This window comes from Lissotriton helveticus, chromosome 10 (genome assembly GCF_964261635.1).
Source record: "Lissotriton helveticus chromosome 10, aLisHel1.1, whole genome shotgun sequence".
NCBI classification, from domain to species: domain Eukaryota; kingdom Metazoa; phylum Chordata; class Amphibia; order Caudata; family Salamandridae; genus Lissotriton; species Lissotriton helveticus.
In genome coordinates, this window is record NC_136071.1 from 842,392,259 (window position 1) to 842,415,304 (window position 23,046).

At 42.3% G+C, this 23,046-nt stretch overlaps 1 protein-coding gene across 3 annotated transcripts in view; it reads right to left on the reverse strand.

Annotated features, from left to right (window-relative positions):
• OSBPL3 (oxysterol binding protein like 3) overlaps positions 1–23,046 on the reverse strand; it is an 861,863-nt gene that overhangs the window by 555,773 nt on the left and 283,044 nt on the right. The gene's annotated exons all lie outside the window — the stretch shown is intronic.

Consider the following 23,046-nt stretch of genomic DNA (forward strand, 5'->3'; position numbering starts at 1 on the left):
AATTGCAGAAGAGAATTTAATGACAGAAATTCAGAAAACAACTAATCAAAGGAATATCTCGGACTTTGAGGATAGGGTGGCTTGTTGTCGGGCCAAAATATCTGGGGTTTGGAACACCGAGATGGCCCGGAAATATTTGATATACAAGAGACAATGCCATGAGTATGGGGAAGCAACAGGGAGGTGTCTAGCTTTACGGTTACGGATAGAGGACACTTCGAGACGAATAGTGGGATTAAAAGATGCGAATGGAAACTTATGTCACGCACCGGATAAGATTTTAGCCATCTTTCATCAATTCTACACAGAGTTATACATGCAGCAGCAAAGGGTTGTGGGAGTAGACTCAATATCACAACAGGGGAGCTTTAGTCAATTAGAGTCTAGTGAGAAGGAATGGTTAGATAGCCCCCTCACCATGGAAGAGTTAGAGAATGCTTTAAAAAGTTTAGCGAATGGGAAGACTGCCGGCCCTGACCTTATCCCGGGAGAAGTTTACAAACTTTTTTTTGGTTCACTAAAAGACATAATGCTAGAAACCTTTAAAGCAGCGCAGCTTGGTGGCGCACCCAAATCATGGGATGAAGCCACTCTTGTGGTTTTTAACAGGAAGGGTAAGTCTCCAGAGTTGCCCGGCTCATACCGCCCGATCTCTTTGCTTAATTGTGACAGTAAAATTTATTCTAAAATTCTAGCTAATCGTATTTCAAAAATCATCACTTCATTAGTTTCAATAAATCAGCATGGTTTCATTCCTAATAGAGGAACTGTCACACACATAAATAAAGTTATAACTTTATTCGATATTGCTCAAGTGGAACAACGCAAATTAGGATTGATTTTATTAGACGCGGAGAAAGCGTTCGATCGAGTGGAGTGGTATTATTTATGGGATGTTATGCAGCGAGCAGGGTTTGGAGAAAACTTTTTGAAGGCAATTCAGGTATTATATACTTCACCTAATGCTAGAATTGCTGCTATGGGGATGAAATCTGACACAATTAAAATTACAAGAGGAACAAGGCAGGTATGTCCTTGCTCCCCATTGCTTTTTGCTTTATATATAAACCCTTTTATAGAAAGATTATCCAATAGTCAGCAAATAAAACCATTTATTGTGCAAAATATTCCGCACTCAGTTTTTGCATATGCTGACGATATAGCGGTGATCACTGCTGACCCGGTCGAGGCCCTTGTAGAGATTGAGCGGTTGGCTTCTGAATTTGGCCTGGTCTCGGGGTACAAACTAAATGTTTTAAAAACCCAAGCCTGATAATATCTTAATAACGGATTCTAGAGTAGTGTCAGAAGTTACATAGTTGGGCATAAAAATCAAGACAACAATGAAAGAAATAGTAGATGTCAACTGGTTGGCCACATTACGACATATAAAACAATCTTTAGATAGATGGGGACGTCTACAATTAACGATAATAGGAAGAGGAAACATCTTAAAGATGAGCATTCTATCTAAAGTATTATATCTATTTAGATCTATTCCTCTTGAGATACCTTTAACATATCTGCAACAACTGCAATCCCTATGCTCAAACTTTCTTTGGGCCCCGGGGAAACCACGGAGGGCGATGAGACTGATGACACTACCTGTCGGAAGAGGGGGACGGGCCATTCCAGATTTCACTTTGTATTTTTATGTTTGTTTTTTTTACAAAGAATGCGTTTACTATTGATAGTGGAACAGATAGATGAAATTGCGGAAGCACCATCAATATTCCAGTTACTTTTAGGGATCCCGGCTAATAGGTGTCTATTCAGAGAACTTGAAGGGAACGATTATAAAAGAACTTGATTTAAAGTATTGGATTCGGCATTTAAAGTTTGGAGGAAGGTATCTAGAACAATGGCTCTAGGTAAATTAACACATTATACACCCTTGAATGCTACTAAAATACTCCCTTCTATATTTTGGGATAGGGTTGCCAGAGATTGGTCGCACAAGGGCATTGTGCAAATTGGGGATTTCTTTGGACCGGTAGGGCTTATTTTAACTTATGAAGAACTAGTTAGGAAATATGATTTGACTAATACTCAGTTTTTTAAATATCTTCAGGTTCGGGACTTCTTGACCCGGAAATATATTAATTCTGGACCTAACGCCTTAGTTGAGGCGATCCGCCGTCAGGATAAAATTGGTGGTCTATATAAAATATTATTAGAATTTAGACCTGACGACTTGGAGAAACATAACATATATTGGCAGCTTAAACTGGGGGAAGCGGATCTGATAATAGAGGATTCTATCCTGATTTCTAAGGAAGTTTTTTTGTCAGCCAATGACTGCCGCTCGCCTATGTATTGCATCAGATTGGTTGCAACCGGAACCTCCTGTATTTGAATTTTGGCGGGCTAAAATGTACAATCTGTTCAAATTAGAATGGAGTCTTTATGCTGTAAAAGGGGCAAAAAAGCGTAAACTTGGCATGCTGATTTGGGGGGCAATCCATGAACATATGGACATGGGATAATGTTATTTTGATGTATCTATGATCTTGTCCTTTGATTGTATTATTTGTTTCTTTTTTTTCCTCTATATGGTCCAATTGTGGAATAATAAATAATAAAAAAAAAGAAATCATTCATTGATATCAATTTCTCCTTCTCACAACTACTACAGCACTAAATGGGTAATTACAAGACTGAAATCCTTCTGATCACTGTTCCTAATAAGTTGTGCACACACCATGGTCACCCGGAGCGCGCAGTGTCCTGGATTTAGCACGCACACTGCATTCCTGAGAGACCATCCGTGCCGCGTCGGCAGGTAAGTGTCTCCCTTACCGCTTGTGGGGTTAGGGAGGGCTGGCATTCACTTGCTGCATTAATTTTCCTAATGGTGTGTGGCTGTGGGGCTGATGTGGGTCTTTGAGATAGTATTTGTGTTAATTGCAGCGCTATTGTGCGCTGCAATTAACACAAATACTATCTCAAAGGCCCACATCAGCCCCACAGCCACGCACCATTAGGAAAATTAATGCAGAAAGTTAACACAACATGTGTTTTCAGAATCCTGAAAGCACATGTCGTCCTTGTTGACTTTCTGCATTTCTTTTCTTAAGAGTGCGCTGTTGCGGGGCTGATGTGGGCTTTTGAGATAGTATTCATGTTAATTGCAGAGCACACAGGCGCTGCAATTAACATGAATACTATATCAAAGGCCCACAATCAGCCTCGCAGTCGTGCACTACTAGGAAAAGGAATGCAGAAAGTCAACAAGCACGACTTGTGCGTTCAGGATTCTGAAAGCCCACGTCATGTTTGAGACTGAGCATAGCTGCCAAGGTTTCAGATTGCAGTGTGTGACATTGTCATATTTTCAGACAAATTATGAGTGACATTTCAATGACTAGGAGTGACACTTTCTTGCAAGCTAAATCAAGCAAAGAAGACGAGGGACATATACAACTATCAGAAACAACATCCATTTGAGTAATGAGAAACTCTATGAATTTAACTGCTGCAAAGCACAAGTAAAATATTCAGCCAGGAAAAAAGCATTCTGTGAAATTAAAATACAAACTGCTACTTTGGTTCTTTATTATGTTTGATGGGTGACAGCACAACACGTCTTTAATTAAGATTATTATCCCAGCTCAGTCTCTTACTTTGTTGGTTGATGTTCTCAGGCATGTCGGGTTTGTGGCAACAGGTGGGCCCCTGCGTAGCCAGACCGCAGAGATTTGGACTTTGTCGGGTAACCAATGCCATCTACCTGGTACAGGTGGGTCTGGCTCATGACTGCGAGACAGCCGCCGTGGACGCTGGTGGGGCCGGCGTCGACTTATTCCAGGATACATAATGCTCAATATAATACAGGCACCACCGTGGTGGTGAGATCAACGCGCCCAGCTGCCATGCTATTACCCATACTGAACTGAGCAAATTCCACCGCGTGGTGTTTTTATCGCACATGCTGCTACTTCAGGACCGGAGCTGATCACTGGTATCCCACCTCTCTTTTCATGTTGCGGGCTTACCTTATCTCCGGGCGCCAGCAAGGGCTGGCAGTTGTGGCCCGGGCACATTTGGCTACACCCACCCGGGGCATTTACCAGGCAGGGTCTATCAAGGCCTCAGCCTGCACAGATTCTCTTTCCTCTTTACCTTGAGGGCCCCTTCATGACACGGAGGAGACCCAATGAGAGTGTTATTGCCGTGGGCAATAGAGGATTTTGTAGCGGCCTCGGCAAGTAATAAGCTTTGAGGATACTTCAAATGATAAACGTTCCGGCCCAAGGAGCTATTGCAAAACGCTGTAGGATGACTAACTTGCAGATGCCTCCAGCTCCGCTCGCACCGCGGACTACCGCCTATTAAAAAGAGTCTGACAACTTTAAAAGACTCGCACACTGTCTCCACAGTAGCCATTGGGAGCGCTGACAGTGACTCCTCTGACATCAAAGATATCGTGCAGATGTAGTGTTACATTGTAGCCGCACTAGCGCAGATGAGCCCAGCCAGCTCCTAAGTATGCTAGTAGCATCGCGCACCACTCTCACAGCTTTCAGCGTGGTGCGTATACATCATAGACACTCCGCTTGACAGCTGTAAGAGGCGCTATAATGCGTGACTTTCCATTTCAGTGCAGTGAGGCGGACCACCGCACTGAAATGCGAGAGTCTCACGCCTGATGTGTGACACTTGGCAGGGCTTACTGCATTTCTTTTATTAGTGCGGGGCTGTGGAGCTGATTGTAGGCCTTTGGCAGTTTTATATAGCGCTAACTCGATCCGAAAGTATCAGAGTGCTTTACATAAGCACCAGTTGCATTAAGGACGGACACATTCAATTTTAGGCTACCTATACTCAAGTGCTTCTACACCATCTATTACTTGTCTTCATACTTATTTTATTGTGCCCTCTTCCCTGGGTCTCCTTTTTATGGTGATTTATTTTTGTAATTCTTTAAATATTCTGTGCCGCACCCTCTCCAATGATAGGCCGAAACTCTCCTGCCCTGCATGGATTAATTATGTCACCAGCCATCACTGTATCATTACCCTGCAGTGACCAGCTATCACCCATCGCAAACAGGTAACAAAAGAAGAGAGAGTGACCATTATTGGCGCTAGGCTCTTGCTGCTTATTGTCATATATTTGAAATCGAGATACCTTAAGGCCTTCCATATTTGAGGACGCAAAGGCACGAGCAATTTGTATCATTTTCCAAAAGGTAAAGGATATTTAAATCAGAACCTTTTGGTCTTCTACATTTCAATCCCAAAACAAAGGAAAAAATGAAAATGCAGGACAGTTTTTATTTAAATGAAGTAGTTGTAAAGCGGATTCTGTCTTTATTAGCTTTGCAGGCAGAATGTGGTACAATATATTCATCTAATTTTAAAAAGCATATGTGTTAATTTTTTAAGAACAAATAAAATGTGCCTCTATTACATATTTGTCCTGCAATATAAAACACGGGTAAATGCAAACATTACTTGTAGTTTGGAATGAGAGCTATAAAATCATCTATGTGAACTGTTTTTCTGTTTTGCCCTAAATCCTGTGCAGTTGGTGGTTTGGATCATGGCTTGTGCCAACCACTATACTTTCATAAAGGGGTTGAATGCTGAGGCCAGAACTCATACCTCAAAGTTCTAACCTGAAACTCTATTAGTGTCCTAGCAGAAGGCAACAGACTGTGTTGCTAGTGCTTAATTTAAGCCAGTGGTTGCACGAGAAGTCTAGGGGTTAAAACATACTGGAGTGGTTAGGATTGTCCTTACTAATAAGAATTTATTTCTACCCAAACGAACACTTTTTACCATCATTCATATAGGGAAAGATAAGGAAAAATACATAACTCTTTAACCTATACCATGCAGTTTGCAAGCAGCTATTTGACACTTCATATGCATTTTTGTAACAGCCATATTAACCCACTTTACTACTTTATGAGGAGTCAAAACTGCAACTAGACAAACAACTCTCTCCAGCAGAAATATTAATCACGGGAAACATCCTTTACCTCGCAGTCTCAACAACGACCAGAATTTGCAAAGCATTCACTACCCCAACTTTACCACAACTTACTTTAACCCAGAAGTTGTTAATACAACTTGCTGTAGGGGGCTCGTTTTTGGACTGGTCACAAACTATCTCTGAAGTGAAAGCCAGAAATTACTCCGTAGCTTGCCCATCAAATTGTAAATATGTTATGTAATTGTGTATATATGTGATCTTGTATAGGCTCCCAACATTCCCCACCCTATAAACCGTGCTCGAGGTGAGGATCTTTAGTAAAATCGTATTACAGTACCACCATTGGAGTCCTGTGCTTTTCTAAACTCAAAGAGTACTTGCCTGTGTAACCAATTCATATCATTGCATGTATTTCTAAATTGAAAACCTGTCTTAAGACACTTCATGTGGCGCTACATGTGTGGAAATGCACCCTCTTTTCACTTTAAGTAAAAGTTTGGAGTGAGATTTGGCACTGCTCCCACACGCGCGTTCTGGTTCCCAGGACACATAGCCTAAGTTGCAGCGCACCGAGGACTTACACTGCCGCACACAGAGGAAAAAAATTAGAGGGAACATGGATTCTACTACAGCTAAATCTGCAACATATGAAGGCACTTTGACCAGATACTGCTCTAAGCCATAAAGATTATTTGGGGTACTTTGCACAAAGCATTGCAGCATGCAGGCAGACTGAAGAGGTCATGCAATCTGATCACCACTGAGGAAACCTGCAGAAGAAGCTCGAATTTCATATAGCATGAAAATGGCACACAGAATATTTATGATCCCAGAACAACTCAGAGGTAGTCTGTAGATATTCTGAGAAATCTATAGATCTGTTGTGTGTATATGATAAACCAATGTCAATTGTTAACCCAAATGATGTTGAAGTGTTTATTTTTTATTTTTCATTCATTAAAAATAGTTGATTTCAACCAAAAAAAGATTATACGTACAGGTGGAGGCTCATGTGGGTTCTGGATTACAGAAGCACAGTCTGTCCAGTTATCCTGTCAGCCCACTTGAAGGCAGCAGCTCCTTACTGAGGTGCCTGGGTCTAGCCATGTGCTTGACATCTGAGCACAAGGTGCAGTGGAGAAATCAGTTACAGCTGGAAGGCAGTGGCCTTGATGGGCAGGCCTTAGGGCAGACAACAAGGGAAGGAAGAAAGATGAAGCTTTTTTTTTTTTTTTTTAAACCAAAGGTGTTTCTAAAGATCTGGGATGCCACCACCTAGCAAGGTCAAGCTTACTGCTGGTGAGAACGCTCTGACGAAATCGATTAGCAACATGCACTCTGATTGTTGGTGACAGAGGCCACAAGTGCCATACTCTAATACCCTGCATTTCTGTATGCTAATCTACATTCAGAAGAGACCCACCCTAAAATGGTTACACTATTATTATGTTCATTTGACTTATTCATGTGGCTCAGGCATGGTTAGACCCTGTTAACCATACTTAAAGGTAAACTAGCCATCACAAAAGGCTTTTCTGCCCCATACAACTCTATTACTATTTCTGCAAAAGGAATATATGTTGTTACTTAGCATACCGTCACTCCGAAGGTATTTACTTTCACGTTTTTTCTTCACAAATACCATTACTACGCATGATTTTAGTGCGCATGCTTTTACTTTGCAAATATATACAAATACATTAAAATGCTTTTACTTCGCAGTTAATTATTACGCATACCATTACAACGCGCTATTAGTACTTTAAAACAAAAAATTAATCTTAATAGTAACCTATCCCCTGGCACACACCCTGAACTCTAAAAATACCCCCTACACCTCCAAACCCTATCTCACCCTGACCCCTAAAAACATCCCAGCACCCCTAAACGCACCCTGAACCCTAAAAATACCCCCTACACCCCAAAGCCCTAACCCACCCTGACCCCTAAAACTACCCCAGCACCCCAAAACCTAAACCCAACTTAATTTGCACAGTAACTCCATTATGTGTAGTAAGTGCATGCTAAGTAATGGAACATGCTAAGTAAATGCATGCTAAGTAATGGCATCTGCGAACTAAAATATGCGTAGTAATGGTAAAACGAAGTAATGACCGCGTAGTAAAGGTAGTAGAAATGACTGAAACCGATACCCTATCTTTTTAGAGGAGAGAGGTAGGAGTTGATGTCTTTACAGCTTATACCCTTAGCTAATCTCACAGCGTAGTCAACCCACTGGATAGGTAATACTTTGTCCTCAACCAAGATATGATAAGAATACCTCAATTTAGAAGGTGTGCGAGGGATAGCCCAAAATGATATCCATAAACCCAGTCTCAAGGGTGAGGTAGGGCTTTGCTCCTGATGGGACACAATTATAAGCAAGTGTAGGATGAACTATTTGTTTTTGTTGGCGAGATTGCACATTTTTGTTCTCACAAATACGAGCTTCATAGACAGCCAGACAGCTACCTTTTGCAATATATATGTTAACATAGGTGTCGTAGGAATTCCCCTGTAGTTTTTGTAAAGGAGATGTTATTAACAAAGAGTCTTTGGAAATGTATCCTAGGAGCGGACAAATATATTTGGTGTCAAATGTGACACCCAAGTAGGTTTATACTTCAATCCTCCCACATATACTGTTAGCAATACTTACAGACATACATTTGGTGTAATGGGTGCCAGCAGTTATTTTGAACTCCTTCAAGTTGGTTTTGAGGCCTAGCAGTTCAATAAGGCGCACATATAGTTTTACCAATCGCTCACGTCCATTGGCTGTCAGATGAATACTTTATTAGCTGTGTAAAGTAACAGCAGGAAAACATTATCACCATTTTAGGTAGACCTAACTAGGCTAACAATAAGGTGTCATCCAAATCGTGAGTGTCCAAGGAGAAAAGGAATGGGTCAAGTAGGAACCCCTGCCTTACTCCTCTTCAAGAACTGAAAGGAGCAGTGTCGCCCATGTATTATATCTTGCACTTGCTATCAAATGTGTTTGAAACCAAAGCAGTAAAATAAATATCAGAAACTCCTACTCACACCGATAACATTCAGGATTTTCCGTAGTTTGGACCTGTGAACCATATCAAATGTGGCGGAGAGGTCCATAAATTACTAATAGATGGCTGCTTTCATTATGAATGAGTATCTGGTAATGATCATGTATATGTTCAGACACTTCTCGTCTCAAGTCCTTCTCTGAACTCCAGTTGAACCTTCAAAATAATTGTATCCACTTGAACCCAGACCTGCGGTCTTTCCAGCTGAATCCTCCCTCGTAGTTTCAATGCAGAATGAACACGGGAGATGGGAAATCACAACCCTGATCACCCTACCAACCCCCCCCGCCCCCCGCCCCCACACTTCTTGACAACGGATAGGACAGTCGAGGCTTGCCATGTCGTCAAAAAGTTAAGTGTGCTGCAAGCAGTATTAAACACCACAGTAATAAATGGTGCCCAAAATTAATAATGGGGATATGGGTGAATTGGGACCTCATCACCTGAACTGTGACTTTTATTCTCAATGTGACTTAGCAGACTTCGCTCAGAGAAACCACAAAGAAATATATCTGTATATTTTAAGGCAAACGGTCGCCAGAAAGAGGCGCTACTTCAACCCGGTACAATTTAGAACAAGAAGTGAGCCATGTATCTGCTTCCGAAAGCTACATTTAACATGGACTATTCAGATGCCCCACTAGCAGCTTACAAACCTAAGAGAGAAGTGCCGATTGACAGCTTAACCCCTTCGACGCTCATGACGAGCTGGGCTCGTCATGAGGTAGCCTCCCAGCACGCTCATGACGAGCCCAGCTCGTCATGAATAATGGGTTTTTGAAAATCCCAGCGCAGGAAGGGAAAATGTGCCGCGAGGATGTGGTTAATTACAATTTATCTCGGTCCTTTCTTAAATATTCATGTCTAGCATTGAGTATCTCTTTCCTATGCCAAACGTTTGTTAAATATTTAAGGTTATTCATATACAACTGTTTGCATAGGCTTTCCACAACTCACAGTTGGCCTTTCTACGCAAAAAAATCGCTAAACTCTTTCTACAATAGCAATCTTATGTGGGATTATCTATCACTGGAGTACCTCAGCGGGGCCGCTCTTCAATGCCTCAAAATACGCTTTCACCATTTTAAAAGACTACCAGAAGCCAGGAAATTAACCATGACCAGGTGCGTAGCTTGGTCAGCAAGATTGGGGGCGGGGGATGAGCTTCAGATTTCCCAACAATAACGCTGGCATATAATGTTTAAATACATTATACAACAAGCTGGGCACATAAGAGGGGCTTAAGAGGCAGTGGAAAGGAGAAGCATGAGAATTGATAGCACTACTATACGAGAGAAACACAATATTTTTTTAAAATAACCAACATTGTTTAGGGCTTCTGAAACAGATGAGCCAGTGTGTGTGTGGTTTTGCCAGTGTGCGCGCGCAAAAATCCCAGTGAAATCAGACAGATGCCTCATCATACCAGACTTTAAGCACCCGTACCCAACTATTCACCCGAAAATACATTTGTTAAGAGGGGGTGTAATAATGCAAACACCCCTCCACCCTCGAAACTATGCCCCTGAACTAATTGTGACTTTTTGCAACTCACAATTAGGAAGTCCTTCGAAACGACCTCCTTCCCTGATGACTGGAAAAATGCAGAAATCGACCCTCTCCTGAGAAAACCCTCGGCAGACCCCACCAACCTCAAAAACTTCAGACTGATCTCATTACTCCTGTACCCGCTGAAAGTCTTGGAAAAAGCCATCAACAACCAACTCGCCGCCTTCATAGAGGATAGCAACATCCTCAACTCCTCCCAATCAGGCTTCAGTAAGAACCATAGCACCGAAACTGCCCTTCTCGCTGCGACAGATGACCCACTCCCTGCTCGACAGAGGAGAGACTGTGGCCCTCATCCTCCTAGATCTCTCTGCGGCCTTCGATACAGTCTCTCATCGCACTTTAGCCTGCAGACTCCACAAATCCGAAACAAGGACCTTGACTGGATCCGCTCCTGCTGCACCGGCAGAACACAACGAGTCAGACTCCCTCCTTTCCTCTCGGAAACTGCACCGACCACCTGCGGAGTCCCCCAAGGCTCCTCCACCAGCCTGAACCTGTTCAACGTCTACATGGCCCCTCTTGCCTCCATCTTCAGACCACATGGACTCAACATGATAGTGTACGCAGACAACGTCACACTCATCCTCTTCCTGTCCAACAAACTCGACCTTGCCAAACATAACTTTCAAGACGGTATGGAAGCAGTCGCCAGATGGATGAAGAACAGCTCCCTACAACTCAACACAGGCAAAATGGAGGAGCTCATCATGGGCCCACACCCCGACGCCTAGAACAACACCAGCCCTCAGGAAACCTCCCTCCCCCAGGGACCACACACGCAACTTCGGAATCATCCTTGACTCCGAACTCAAAATGGACCACCAGATCAACGCCATCACCTCTTCTTCCTATCACACGCTCCGTCTACTCCGTAAGTCCCTCAACTGAATTAACCTCAAACACAGGAAAACCATCACCCATGCCTTAAACAGCAGCAGACTAGACTACGGCAACTCACTACACCAGGATCAACAAGAACCTTACTCGCAAACTACAAAACGCCCAGAACGCCACCACCAGACTAGTCCTCGACTTAACATGCCACTGCCACATCAGCCAACACCTACTGACTCTACACCGGCTCCCCATCGAGAAGAGAATCACCTTCAAGCTTCTTACCCACTCCCACAAAGCCCTCCACAACATCAGACCTGTCTACATGAAGCACCACCTCACGTTCCATGCACCACAAAGATCCCTCCGCTTGGTCCAGCTCTCCTTTGCGATGCTCCTTCTCCCTCATCGCTGGCAAAGCATGGAACTCCCTCCCCCTCCACCTCTGGCAGACTCCATCACTCCCCAAGTTCCTGAAGGACCTCAAGACCTGGCTCTTCAACAGAACTTCGTAATTTTCCGGGAGCTGTGTGCTCCCATCTCCCCCTCAGCGCCTTGAGACCCCTTTGGGTGAGTAGCTGCACTCTATAAACCCCTGATTGATTGAAGTCACAAAATACGATGTATAAATGTGTCTCAGACACTTTAAGTGATCCCTTAAGGGGTTGCATTTGACCTACCTCAAATATTCATGCGGTAGGTCTCAATTTGCGACTTATTGGGAATCGCTAAAAACACAGGGAGCATCGAAGGGGTTAAAGCCTGTAGGGACAGCTAGAGCCAGCACCGGTCCAGACTCCTCTTTTAACCAGGTTTCGGTCAGGAACATCAACTACCAATTATTATTAGATAAAGATAACCATATGTTGTCTGCATGTTTGAGCAGCGACCTGCAGTTAATAAGGCAGGCTCTTACTCTGTCTCCAGGATTCATTAACACCGAGTTTAATGGGGCTGTGTATGTAATATAGAAAAAAACAAACCACAGACCGTAGTTTATCTACTAAGGAGAAGTCCTAGATACTAAGATGAAACCAATTCTAGAAGGTGAACATCTTCCTTTTGATATATGTCTGCCTGGTCTGTCCTAAGGGAATTGTCATAAGTAACTGAGCATATGAATTGCTGACTAAAATACACCACGCCTTGTTGTGTTGCATGATTTATCCATAAAATAAGATAACCGAACAAGGCACCATTAAAGAAGTCAATAGAACAACCGTAAATTTATTTGAGATTATTCTTTTCAAAGTTGCACACCGTACAGCAACCAGTGCCACCTAAAAATACAAGCTTTCACGAAGGTCATTCCTTCCCAGAGGATGTAGTACCTACTGAAAACCTCTCGAAATTTATTGAAAAATGAAGGGTTCGAAAATAACGTTTCCTGCAAGCAAATAATTCAATCACTCTTACTGAGCGAGATTATTCCAGCATTTTCCATTTTATTATCCGGATCACATTATTCAAGGATAGTAAATGTCTTGTCTATATGAGGCTTCACTGTCCCCACTTTGTTCCCTGCCTCTGCAATGTGACAAATCATCATTTTAAAGGAGTCTTCAATGGGAGCCAATCATATATTTAGGATATCTATTTTTATTTATTGCTTTAAGGTTAAGGGTAGAGAGTAGAAGACAGCTGAACTTGGAACAGCCATAGTAAAGGGACCGACATGTTTTTGACTAGTGTATGGGAACGAGCCAAATCGTGCTTCAATTACATTCCAAGAGGAGCTTGGTTTCCAAAGATGTATTTTTCACTAGTACTTATATCGTGCCTATTTTACTAGACTAAGGAAAAGGTATAAGCGAACTATAAATGGATTCACATGCTTTTCCAACACTGGACATGATCACCCAATCATGACCCACATTCTATATTTTGCGACAGATAAGGCACGCCAGGGTTGAAAGAAAAGTGAAATCTGACTTGCTCCCGTACAAAATTAGATTAGCACTCCACAAGGACTATTCGAAAATTCGTTTTTATAGTCTATGTGCAGTAGGAGCAAATTTCACGGTCTTATCAATTTAGCATGAGGCCACAGTGCATACTTCATTATTTATAAGGCAGAAACCTTGCATAACTAATTTAGAATACCTTTCATGTTGCAATAAAACTCATTCATTTGAAAGTAACCAGGTACACATTTATAGGCTTGGACCATAACATGATTCTAATAAAGTTGAGCATTTACAAGCTAAGGAATGTGATAGTGTAAAAGAAAAGGCATTGATTGGTTTCATTTTTTGCATGTGAAGGTTTTAACAGGGTAGAATAGAAGGCCATACAAACACTGGAGATAGTCATGGTGCGGCTTCATGTATCAAAGGTTTTTGCCTATTCTGTGCCTATGAATAATTTAGTTGACACAGAAGTGCCATGGTTCCTAATCACAGATGTGCATACCCATAGCTAAAAATAAACATATTGGAATGCAATTTGGTGTAAAAAAACAAGACAGACAAAGCGACTAAGCGAATATAATCTGTGATTTAAGTTGTGATGGCAAACTTGGGAGTGTTCTTTCGAAGACCACTGTCCCCTTCAGCCCTCGGGGGCCAAGAACATGGTTGGCTCGGTGGCTATTGATTGTCTCGATGCAGTGGAGTGTAGCGTGCGCTGATTAGATGTCATGCCTCAACATGCAAACGAATTAAACTTACCTACGTCTTTCCTTCCCATCCAGTCATCTCATGAACTCATACTTTACAGATGTTGATTTCCCAACACTTTACACAAATAATACCCGTTTAAGCAGACACACTCAGATTAACAAAAGGCAGGACAGAAAAGGGTCATTATATGTGCAAAATTCATCTGGGACTAGTAAAAACGTGATCATGAGAAATTGTAATTTTGGAACTTTTTTGTAACACTGCTGAATTAGTGCTGCTCATAGATACATTAATGCATATAATAATGTTTGTTTCACAAGGGCTAAACATTGAAGAAGCCCAACATAAGTGCATTCAAAAGAAAAATATTCAGCTTAGCCAGTACCCTAAAAGCACATTTAAAATTTTTTTATTTTATTTTATATAGCGTGAACTCGACCCGAAGGTATCACAGCTTTTTACACAAGCACCAGTTGAGTTACAGAAGGACACATTCAATTTTTTTTCCGGAGTTTTATGTAGCGCTAACTTGACCTGAAGTTATCATGTATCAGAGTGCTTTACATGAGCACCTGTTGCGTTACATAAGGACACATTCATTTTGTTAGTCATGGGGAAATTAAGTGATTTTCCCTGAATCACAGGATGTTAAGAGTCATTGCAGAGATTCGAACCTGGTTCCCCAAATTCGAGGTCAACCACCCTAGCTGTAAGGTAACATACGAACATTGAGAGAGTGAGAAATGTAGGCTTTCCTGTAAGCAATAAGTCAGTGCAACCAGTTTCAAATTGCTTTGTTACAAATAGTTGTTTATGCTTTTTTTACAGTTTTACTGGATTATTGGACACTAGGCTAATATTTTAACAATCAAGCATCACTTCACCTAAAAGGGACTAAAATAAAACCATTTGAATGTTAAAGTTCATATTTAATCATTGATTATTCAGTACATGCTGACATTCAAAGGTTAAATGTATGGAGTCGACTGATCTATTAGACATACGACGTTACTTCCAGTCAATAAGAGATGGCCTTAGTTCTGTTTTTAATTAGAAGGGAGCAGATCAGTCACTCCTTGCAATCCCTTCCCTGATAAACTTTCAGGGAGGGATCCAATTAAAGACATTCTGTTTCTCGCAAAGCAATATTATGTGACAAGTCCTTAGGAACAGATACAAATAACACTAAGAGCCCCAATAAGAGTGTTGGATTTGGCCTTCTCTGCAGAGTCACCACCAAAAGTGTTGCCTTTTAACCTCCACTTTTTGCTGAATTCATTTGTGTTGGTCTTAAGACTGTGCATTTTACCATTGCTAACCAGACCTAAAGTGCTTATGCTCTCTCCCTTAACTATGTCAACATTGGCTTATTCCCAATTGGCATATTTCATTTACTTATATGTTCCTAGTAAAGTGCACTATATGTGCCCAGGGCCTGTAAATTAAATGCTACTAGTGGGCCTGCAGCACTGATTGTGCCACCCACTTAAGTAGCCGTTTAAACAGGTCTAAGGCCCACCAAACCAGAGCCTGTGTGGGCAGTTTTAACCTGCCATGTTTGCCAGGCCCAAGCCTTCCTTTTTAACAGATACAATTCTCCCCTAAGGTAGACGCTAGACAGCCCCAAGGGCAGAGTACAGTTATTTAAAAAGTTGTACATGTACTTTTATGTTTAATTTGTCATGATAGAAAAAAAACCTTACATTTCTTTTTCACTACTGCAGGGCCCACCTCTCCCATAGGATACAATTTAAGTAGCCTTATTACATTTTATACGTGCCATTTCCACATGGGAAGAGATGATTGGTTCATGTTTGGTGTCTCTGAGATCCTATTTAAAATCCTGAATGATGGTGAAGTTGGATTTTAAATTACTATTCTGAAAATACAGCTTTTAGAAAGTTTAAAACCCAACAGGGGCAGTCATATTACCCAGAACTTGGGGCATTAAAAAATAGCAAAGCCACAATGGTTCGGGAACTAATCCCTTTACAAACAACTAACAGTTAAAATAAAAGAAGGTACCTACAAAATAAATTTCTTCAAAGCAAAAAAGTTGTGTCATTGAAAGCAATTTTAACATAAATAAAAATACAATACAACAATCAGTCTATAAACAGACCGTCTGTGTTCACAATGTTACACTAAACAAACATATACAAAAGATATACAGTGTAGACATAAAACAATGGCAGAGGGATAACAATGCAATAGGGTTTGTCTGTATTATGATTGGAACATAATGCAACAAATGTTTTATTTCAATATGCCAGGGGAGCGCCAATGGCGTTTGACCTTTTCAGTTTATTAGGTCATTATCAGAACACATAGAAATAATTTAAGAGCAACCAAGAAAAAATATGAAAACAAAAATAATATACATCAATGCATATGCATGTACCAAGGACAATCAAATTACAAACCGAAAATTGAAAAGAGACCACAGGCCAGACTTTCATAGGACTTAGTACTAGAGAGATATCTAACTACCGAAGACAGTTGCTGCAACTAAGTACTCAAAATGCATGTATGTCTGAAGGGATAACCAGTTCAAGATTCACCACCAACACCGTAGTGTTAACATCCCTGTGTTTAAGTGAGAACACTAAGTAGATTAAAACGCTCAACAGGCCATATTAATTTATTAATTAGGCCAACACCACAAAACACAGCTGAAAACAGGGTGAAAGAAAACGGGAAGTGCATACTAAGTTAAAAATAGGGGATACGTGCATCTCAGTTATAAAAAAAAAACTCCACATGTGCAAATAAGGCAACGAAGATACCAGCCACTTGCAGCATATAGAGCTCCAAAATGATTAAGGGAAAAATGTTCAAATGAATGCAAAAAAACGATGCTCAACCATAGAGTAGCATAATTTGAGACCATCCTAGGTTGAATACTGGACTGCAGTATATACAACTATGCTGATGACACTCAGATCATCATTCAAATTGGTAACACTCCAACAGCAGATCAAAAATTGCAAAACATCTTAAAATTCACCGTCAATTGGATGACGGCAAACTCTTTAAAAATCAATCCTGATAAGACGGAGGTGCTTGCAATCACGACATCATCTAGCCCTTGGAGTGACCTCCTATGGCCCACTGAATTAGGAAACCCCCCAGTACCGGCAGAAACAGTTAAAAGCCTCGGCATAGTTGTAGACGCCAACCTCACTATGTCAGCTCAGGTCTCAGCTGTAGTGGGCACTTGTGTGGGCCTAATGAGGCAACTGCGCAAACTGTCGCCCATCCTGACGGCGGACACTCTCAGGAGAGCAGTATCAGCACTAATCCTGGCACGGCTGGACTACGGCAACGTCATGTATGTCGGTACTCCAAAAAAACTAATGAACAGACTTCAGATTGTTATGAATGACGCGGCCAGACTCATTTTTAACAAACCAAGAAGGACCCATGCCACCCCCCTTCTTCGCAAACTTCATTGGCTGCCAATGAATCAACGGGCCAAGTTCAAGGGCCTATGCATTACGCATAAAGCCTTATATGGGCAAGCCCCTAAATACATTAAGGAACGTCTTGTCCCGTATGCCCCCAGCAGGAGCCTACGATCAGCAGAAGCAGCACTATTGATCTGCCCACGGTTCAAACTGTCCTCTATAGGAGGACGCACGTTCTCCCACACAATCCCCAGTGCATGGAATAAACTGCCTGAGAACCTGCGCAAAGAAACAAGTCTGTTGCCTTTCAGAAAAAAGCTAAAAACCGTGCTAGCTTGCTCCCCTAAACAACTCTGTGTTCACTTGTGTCTACTCTCCGCTAAGCGCTTAGAGACCCCTGGGTGATAAGGCGCTCTACAAATCAAAAAATACAATACAATACAATACTTCTGGTAAAACAAATGTGCAAATATCATACAAGAAGGGAGCAAGGGAAGCTACGTATATCCTAAAGCTCCATATATCAAACTTACCCAGGGAACAGCAATTCCCATATCACCGTGTGTAAACAAACTACGGTTTGGAAAATAGGGTTAGATTAAAGCTCCTCTCTGCATGCGCCATCGGCAGTGCGCAAAATCCAAATTAAAAAAAAAACTCTTAAAGAGAGCAAATATTATTACCAATCAGCAAAAATAATACAAGATTTAATATTTCCTTTTCACATATAATTAGACTACTTCTTTCCTGACTTACTAGGAAAAAGTTCACCTTGGACTGTCACAACGTTACAAATCAAGGCACCAAAGAGAAACGCCATGCCTCAAATGGCGTTTTTGTTAGGTGTTTTCACTGTTTTACTATTGGTGTTGCACAAATACTTTACACATTGTCTCCAAATTAAACCTGAATACGCTGTGCCAAGCTACCAGGGAATTGAGCACAGGTCAATTTGGGCTTTGCTTCTGCCTTACTCAGACTACGATTGTGGTTGCTGCTTAACCACGGCTCACACCCCAGCCAACCAGTAACCCAATTTCTAACAAGCAGGTGCTGGGCTTTAAGCACGTTGTGACTCTCCCAAACCTTCCCCAGAAGTCTCAGTATATGGAGGGTAACTCTGGGGGAAGGGGAGGGGGGCAGAGTTAATGACTTGATGGTATGGGATTCCAGAGGACTAATAGCATCGGTTTTATGGGTATGGCTAGATGCTATCCCCTCTAATTACTCTTCAGTTCCTTGCCAATGCTTTAGTACTTAGCTCGCACTCTCTAAACCACACAAGCACCACCGAAGGAGAAGACTGTCCTATCTGGGTGAACTCAATGTATTCCAGCACAATTCCCAAGTTTGGTGGGACCCTGCAGATGCGGGGGTCTAGTTAGACACCAGTGGCACATTCTGGCTGACTAGCTTTGCTCAACAAAACGGAGCTAGTTCTCTCTATTTAGTTGACTCCATCTTTTAACCTATACGCTTGCAGATACCCTCACAGTTCTCTTCCATTACTCAGAGCATTATCCTCTGGAGGAAAAAAATAAATATTTGAAAGCAAAGTCGTATTTTGCAGCAATTGATACCCCGCTGTCAAACTGGCTATGGAAGGCCACATACAAAACCAATAGTGTGCAACCCCATAGCAGGAGTGTACTGAAGCCTTGTTGATGAACAGCAGAAGACAGGCTTGCGGGTATTCCCCTACTGTCAAAGAATTGTTTGGACCATTAGGCCTAAGGGAAAAGAGCCTGCCCAGATTCAGGCCAGATATGGAACATGCCAAAAGTCAACAAAGGGGTGGAATATAGAGACCTAGTAGCAGATAAGTTAGAAAGCGATGGAATGTTAATAGCTTCCTTAAATTGTATGGCACTGGTAAGTGAATGTCTATATCTAAAATGGAGTATTATTTGGGGGTGTTGATGCTGCAGCTTAACATTTAGATGGCTCGATTTGCAGGAAAGGAGAATTCTGCGATGAAATCAGCCAAAATCATTACTGAAACATATGCACAAATGGGTTTCTTCCAGTTCTTAGCTTGTATATTTTGTTTAAATGCCCAATTAGACATTACAGAAAGTATAAAAATTGTTGGAATCTGAATCCAAAATCATTAATACATGCAATGGCAACGGGCCTTTTGTAAATTAAGCAGCCACGTCACATTAGAAAATAATCAAATTAATTACAAGCCCTAATACAAAACAACCACACAGCATACATGGCTCTCTAGTACAACAGCAGAATGACCCAAAATGAGCGAATATGGCCCATTTTTAGGTCTCGGATAGAAGCGAGCGAAGCTCGCTCTCGCCAGAGACCTTATTGTTAACGGCTCAGCTTCCCAGGAGGACAGCACTGGCCGCGCGCGCCGATTTGTTAAGGCCACGCGCACGAGAACGCGCTCGCAGCCAGGTGCTGTCCTCCTCGAAAGCTGCCTCCCTTCCCCGTGCAGGGCGGGCCGCCGCGCTGCCTGCGGCGACCCGGAAGCATTGCCGGCCAAACCGGAAGTCGGAGCCAGATTACCCTGCGCTGCAGTCCGACACAGACTGGGGCTTCACACCGCCCTCGTTTTTCTTCCAAAAGACTCCTTGTCCTGGGAAATGAATGAGCGCGCGCCGGTGCCTCAGTCACCACTGTCCACGCTTTTCAGTCAGCACAGAGGAGAGTCAGCCCTTTAGTCCTGCCCGGGTCTCGCCCTGCTCAGGGGCTCGTCACTGCACCGCTAGACGGGGGACGCCAGGCGGTGGGAAACCTGGGATTGCAAAAAAAAAGGGGGAATTCGCCGGGTGCTGACTCCCGGCTGAGATGTGCAGAGAGACCTCGCGCCGCTGATTCATTCACTTGCTTAAAAGGAGTGAGGGGGCAGAGCTCGCGCTCACAGCAGCACCAGCAGCAACCCCGGCCGCACCTCCCTCCTCGCGCGCTCCACGTGGACTCGACCTCCCGCAGCAATGCGAGGTAAGCAGAAAAGTTTTTCAAAAGTTTTTAATTTCCACTTTCTTTGTCCTTGTGGCACAGACTGTATTTTAATCTTCAAATTTAGGTAGTGGGGGGAGACAAATGATTTTAGACAATGAGAAAAAACATAATGGGAAAAGCATCTGTTATAGTAGCAATTTTGCACTGTTTGCCCGGCAGTCGGTTAAATGTATGTCCAGTTGAAGCCGAAAGTTTAAGAAGTGACACTCTCAGATCCCCCCCCCTCCATCTAAGGTTTTTTTATCCACTGAATTAACACTCTAGAACAAGGAGTGCAGGGGAGGTGTGGTTTTGTGGCTGAATAACTGTCTTCGGAGCTCGGCGACCAAGCTGCAATTCCGGCGCCGCCACTTGAACCGCAGCCATGTGTGATTCTAGTTAAGTAATTGTATCTCCCTATACATCGAATGAAAACAAACGTAGGGAGTAATGTAAAGTGGGCGTTTTGTACCAAGCTCCTGTGTGGATGGAGCAGAGACTGCATAACAGTGGATTGTGAGTCGCTTTTTGCATCACCTGACATAAAATTAAGAAAATAAGGATAAAAGGGCAGCTATCGGGCTGATGTAAAAATATATTTTTAAGGATACACTTTCACGTGGTCAGGTCCCTAGTGTCTGTAATCACAGCACCCTTTAGGGCCACCCTGGACCATTGTTATAGCTATTTTTTGCTTTGTTGAGACAGTGCATGTAAAGGAAGAGTCTCCAGTCGGTTTACTTTCCGGTTAAATAAGAAATTGGAGTTATTTCTTAGTAGCTGGACAAATGCCCTTATCTAGTGGCTACTGTACGCTCATTCTCTCTTCTTTCTCTCACCCCCTTCTCTTTTTTGATTTCCTCTTGCATTGTTTCGCCAACAAGTCTCTTTCCCTAAAACTGTGTCCGAGATTTGGAAGACCCATGTGTGCGCTCTGAAGTGGCCTCAGTCATCTCCCGAGTCAATCAATAATAAACGAGTAGGTCAGGGTGATATCTGTCTCCTGCCTGGCCCGTGCGTGCCTGTTCTTTTTTCCATCTCTTGCAAAATGCAGATCCTGCAGGGCAGATAGCCCCATCTGGCTGCCACGCACTCTGGTAGGTTTACACTTCTTAGAACCAAGAGCCATCTTCCACATGGGGGTCTTGCAGAGAATAGATACCAGTGTTTACTTTTCAAACCTGCTGGCCCAGCTATCGCTGCACGGGATTTAATATTTCTATAGTGTGCAACAGGGGGCTCGCTTTTGGTACTGGAGTATTAATTTCAGGCTGGAGGCAGTTCTCCTGATAATCATATTACAGGATAGATAATACTTAGCTCAGTGCTTAATTTGTAAATAAATAAGTGCCAGAGACCTAGTTATGAGGCCACTGCAGCTTGCACCACCCATGGCCTCTGCCAGCGCTGCCAAGTGTGACAATTCAGACTGTTCCCAGCCCCTGAAGCTATAAGAATGGCTTGAGTGAGGTGTAGTCTTTTTCAATGCACATTCAATAATAAACAACTGTTTACCACACACACATAAATACCCACAACCACACCTAACCAAACACACACAACCACACGCACAGCCACATGCACAACCACACAACCACACACACAACCACACAACCACACACAGAACCACACACACACAACCGCACAATCACACACATACACACAACCACACGCACAAACACTCCACATAATTTGACATCAATCCACATAATTCAACTAAACAACACAATAACACAACACACCACATACATCTAATCCACACTACAGAACTCCACATCATGCCACAAAATTCTACAGCACACCACATAATTAAACTCCACCACATACCATTCCACAACACAAAATACCATTACACATAATTATACTCAATAACACACAATCCCACTCCACACAATTCCAGTAAACTCAATACCACATAATTACTACCCACAACATTCCACCATGCCACATCATTTCACTACACAAATACAATCCACACCACACAATTTCACGCCACACAATTCCACAACTAACAATTCCAATCCAACCCACATAATTCCACTACACACCACATGCATACACTCCATAACACATGGCTAAAAGACATTGCCATTTACAATGCCATTAGCTCTAACTCAAATAAATCCGAGACCTATTGCATTTCTAATGCTTGTTTATAATGTTCCAGACAAAGACTGGACACACTTTCATGGCATGTTTTTATGTAGAACTAAAATGTTATTTGCACATTAAAACAATAAGGCTGCTAATTTACAAAACACCTACTAGAAAACAATTGTCATTGGACATTAAGAACGTGCACAGGGGAAATAAACAAGAAATGAAACGTTGTACAATTAACTTGTTCTGCACATTCATAATGACAACAAAGCAATGGAGATCTCAGCACATACACTTTAATGTTGCAAAAGCATATGGCTTCTGCCGAGGAAGCCAACTAAAATGTCACTTTAGCCTTGACTTTTAAACACCAGGGTGACGAAGCATGTAGAGCCATTAAAAGCAATTGTCTAGTTTATATTATTGTACACTTTTAGACATGTTCAGAGTGAATGTGACTGGTTGACTGCGTAATTTTTTCCCGCACACTGAGTTACAGTAATGTCTTTCTAATTGTATTGTTGTAGTTCAAATTGCCTATCAACAGAG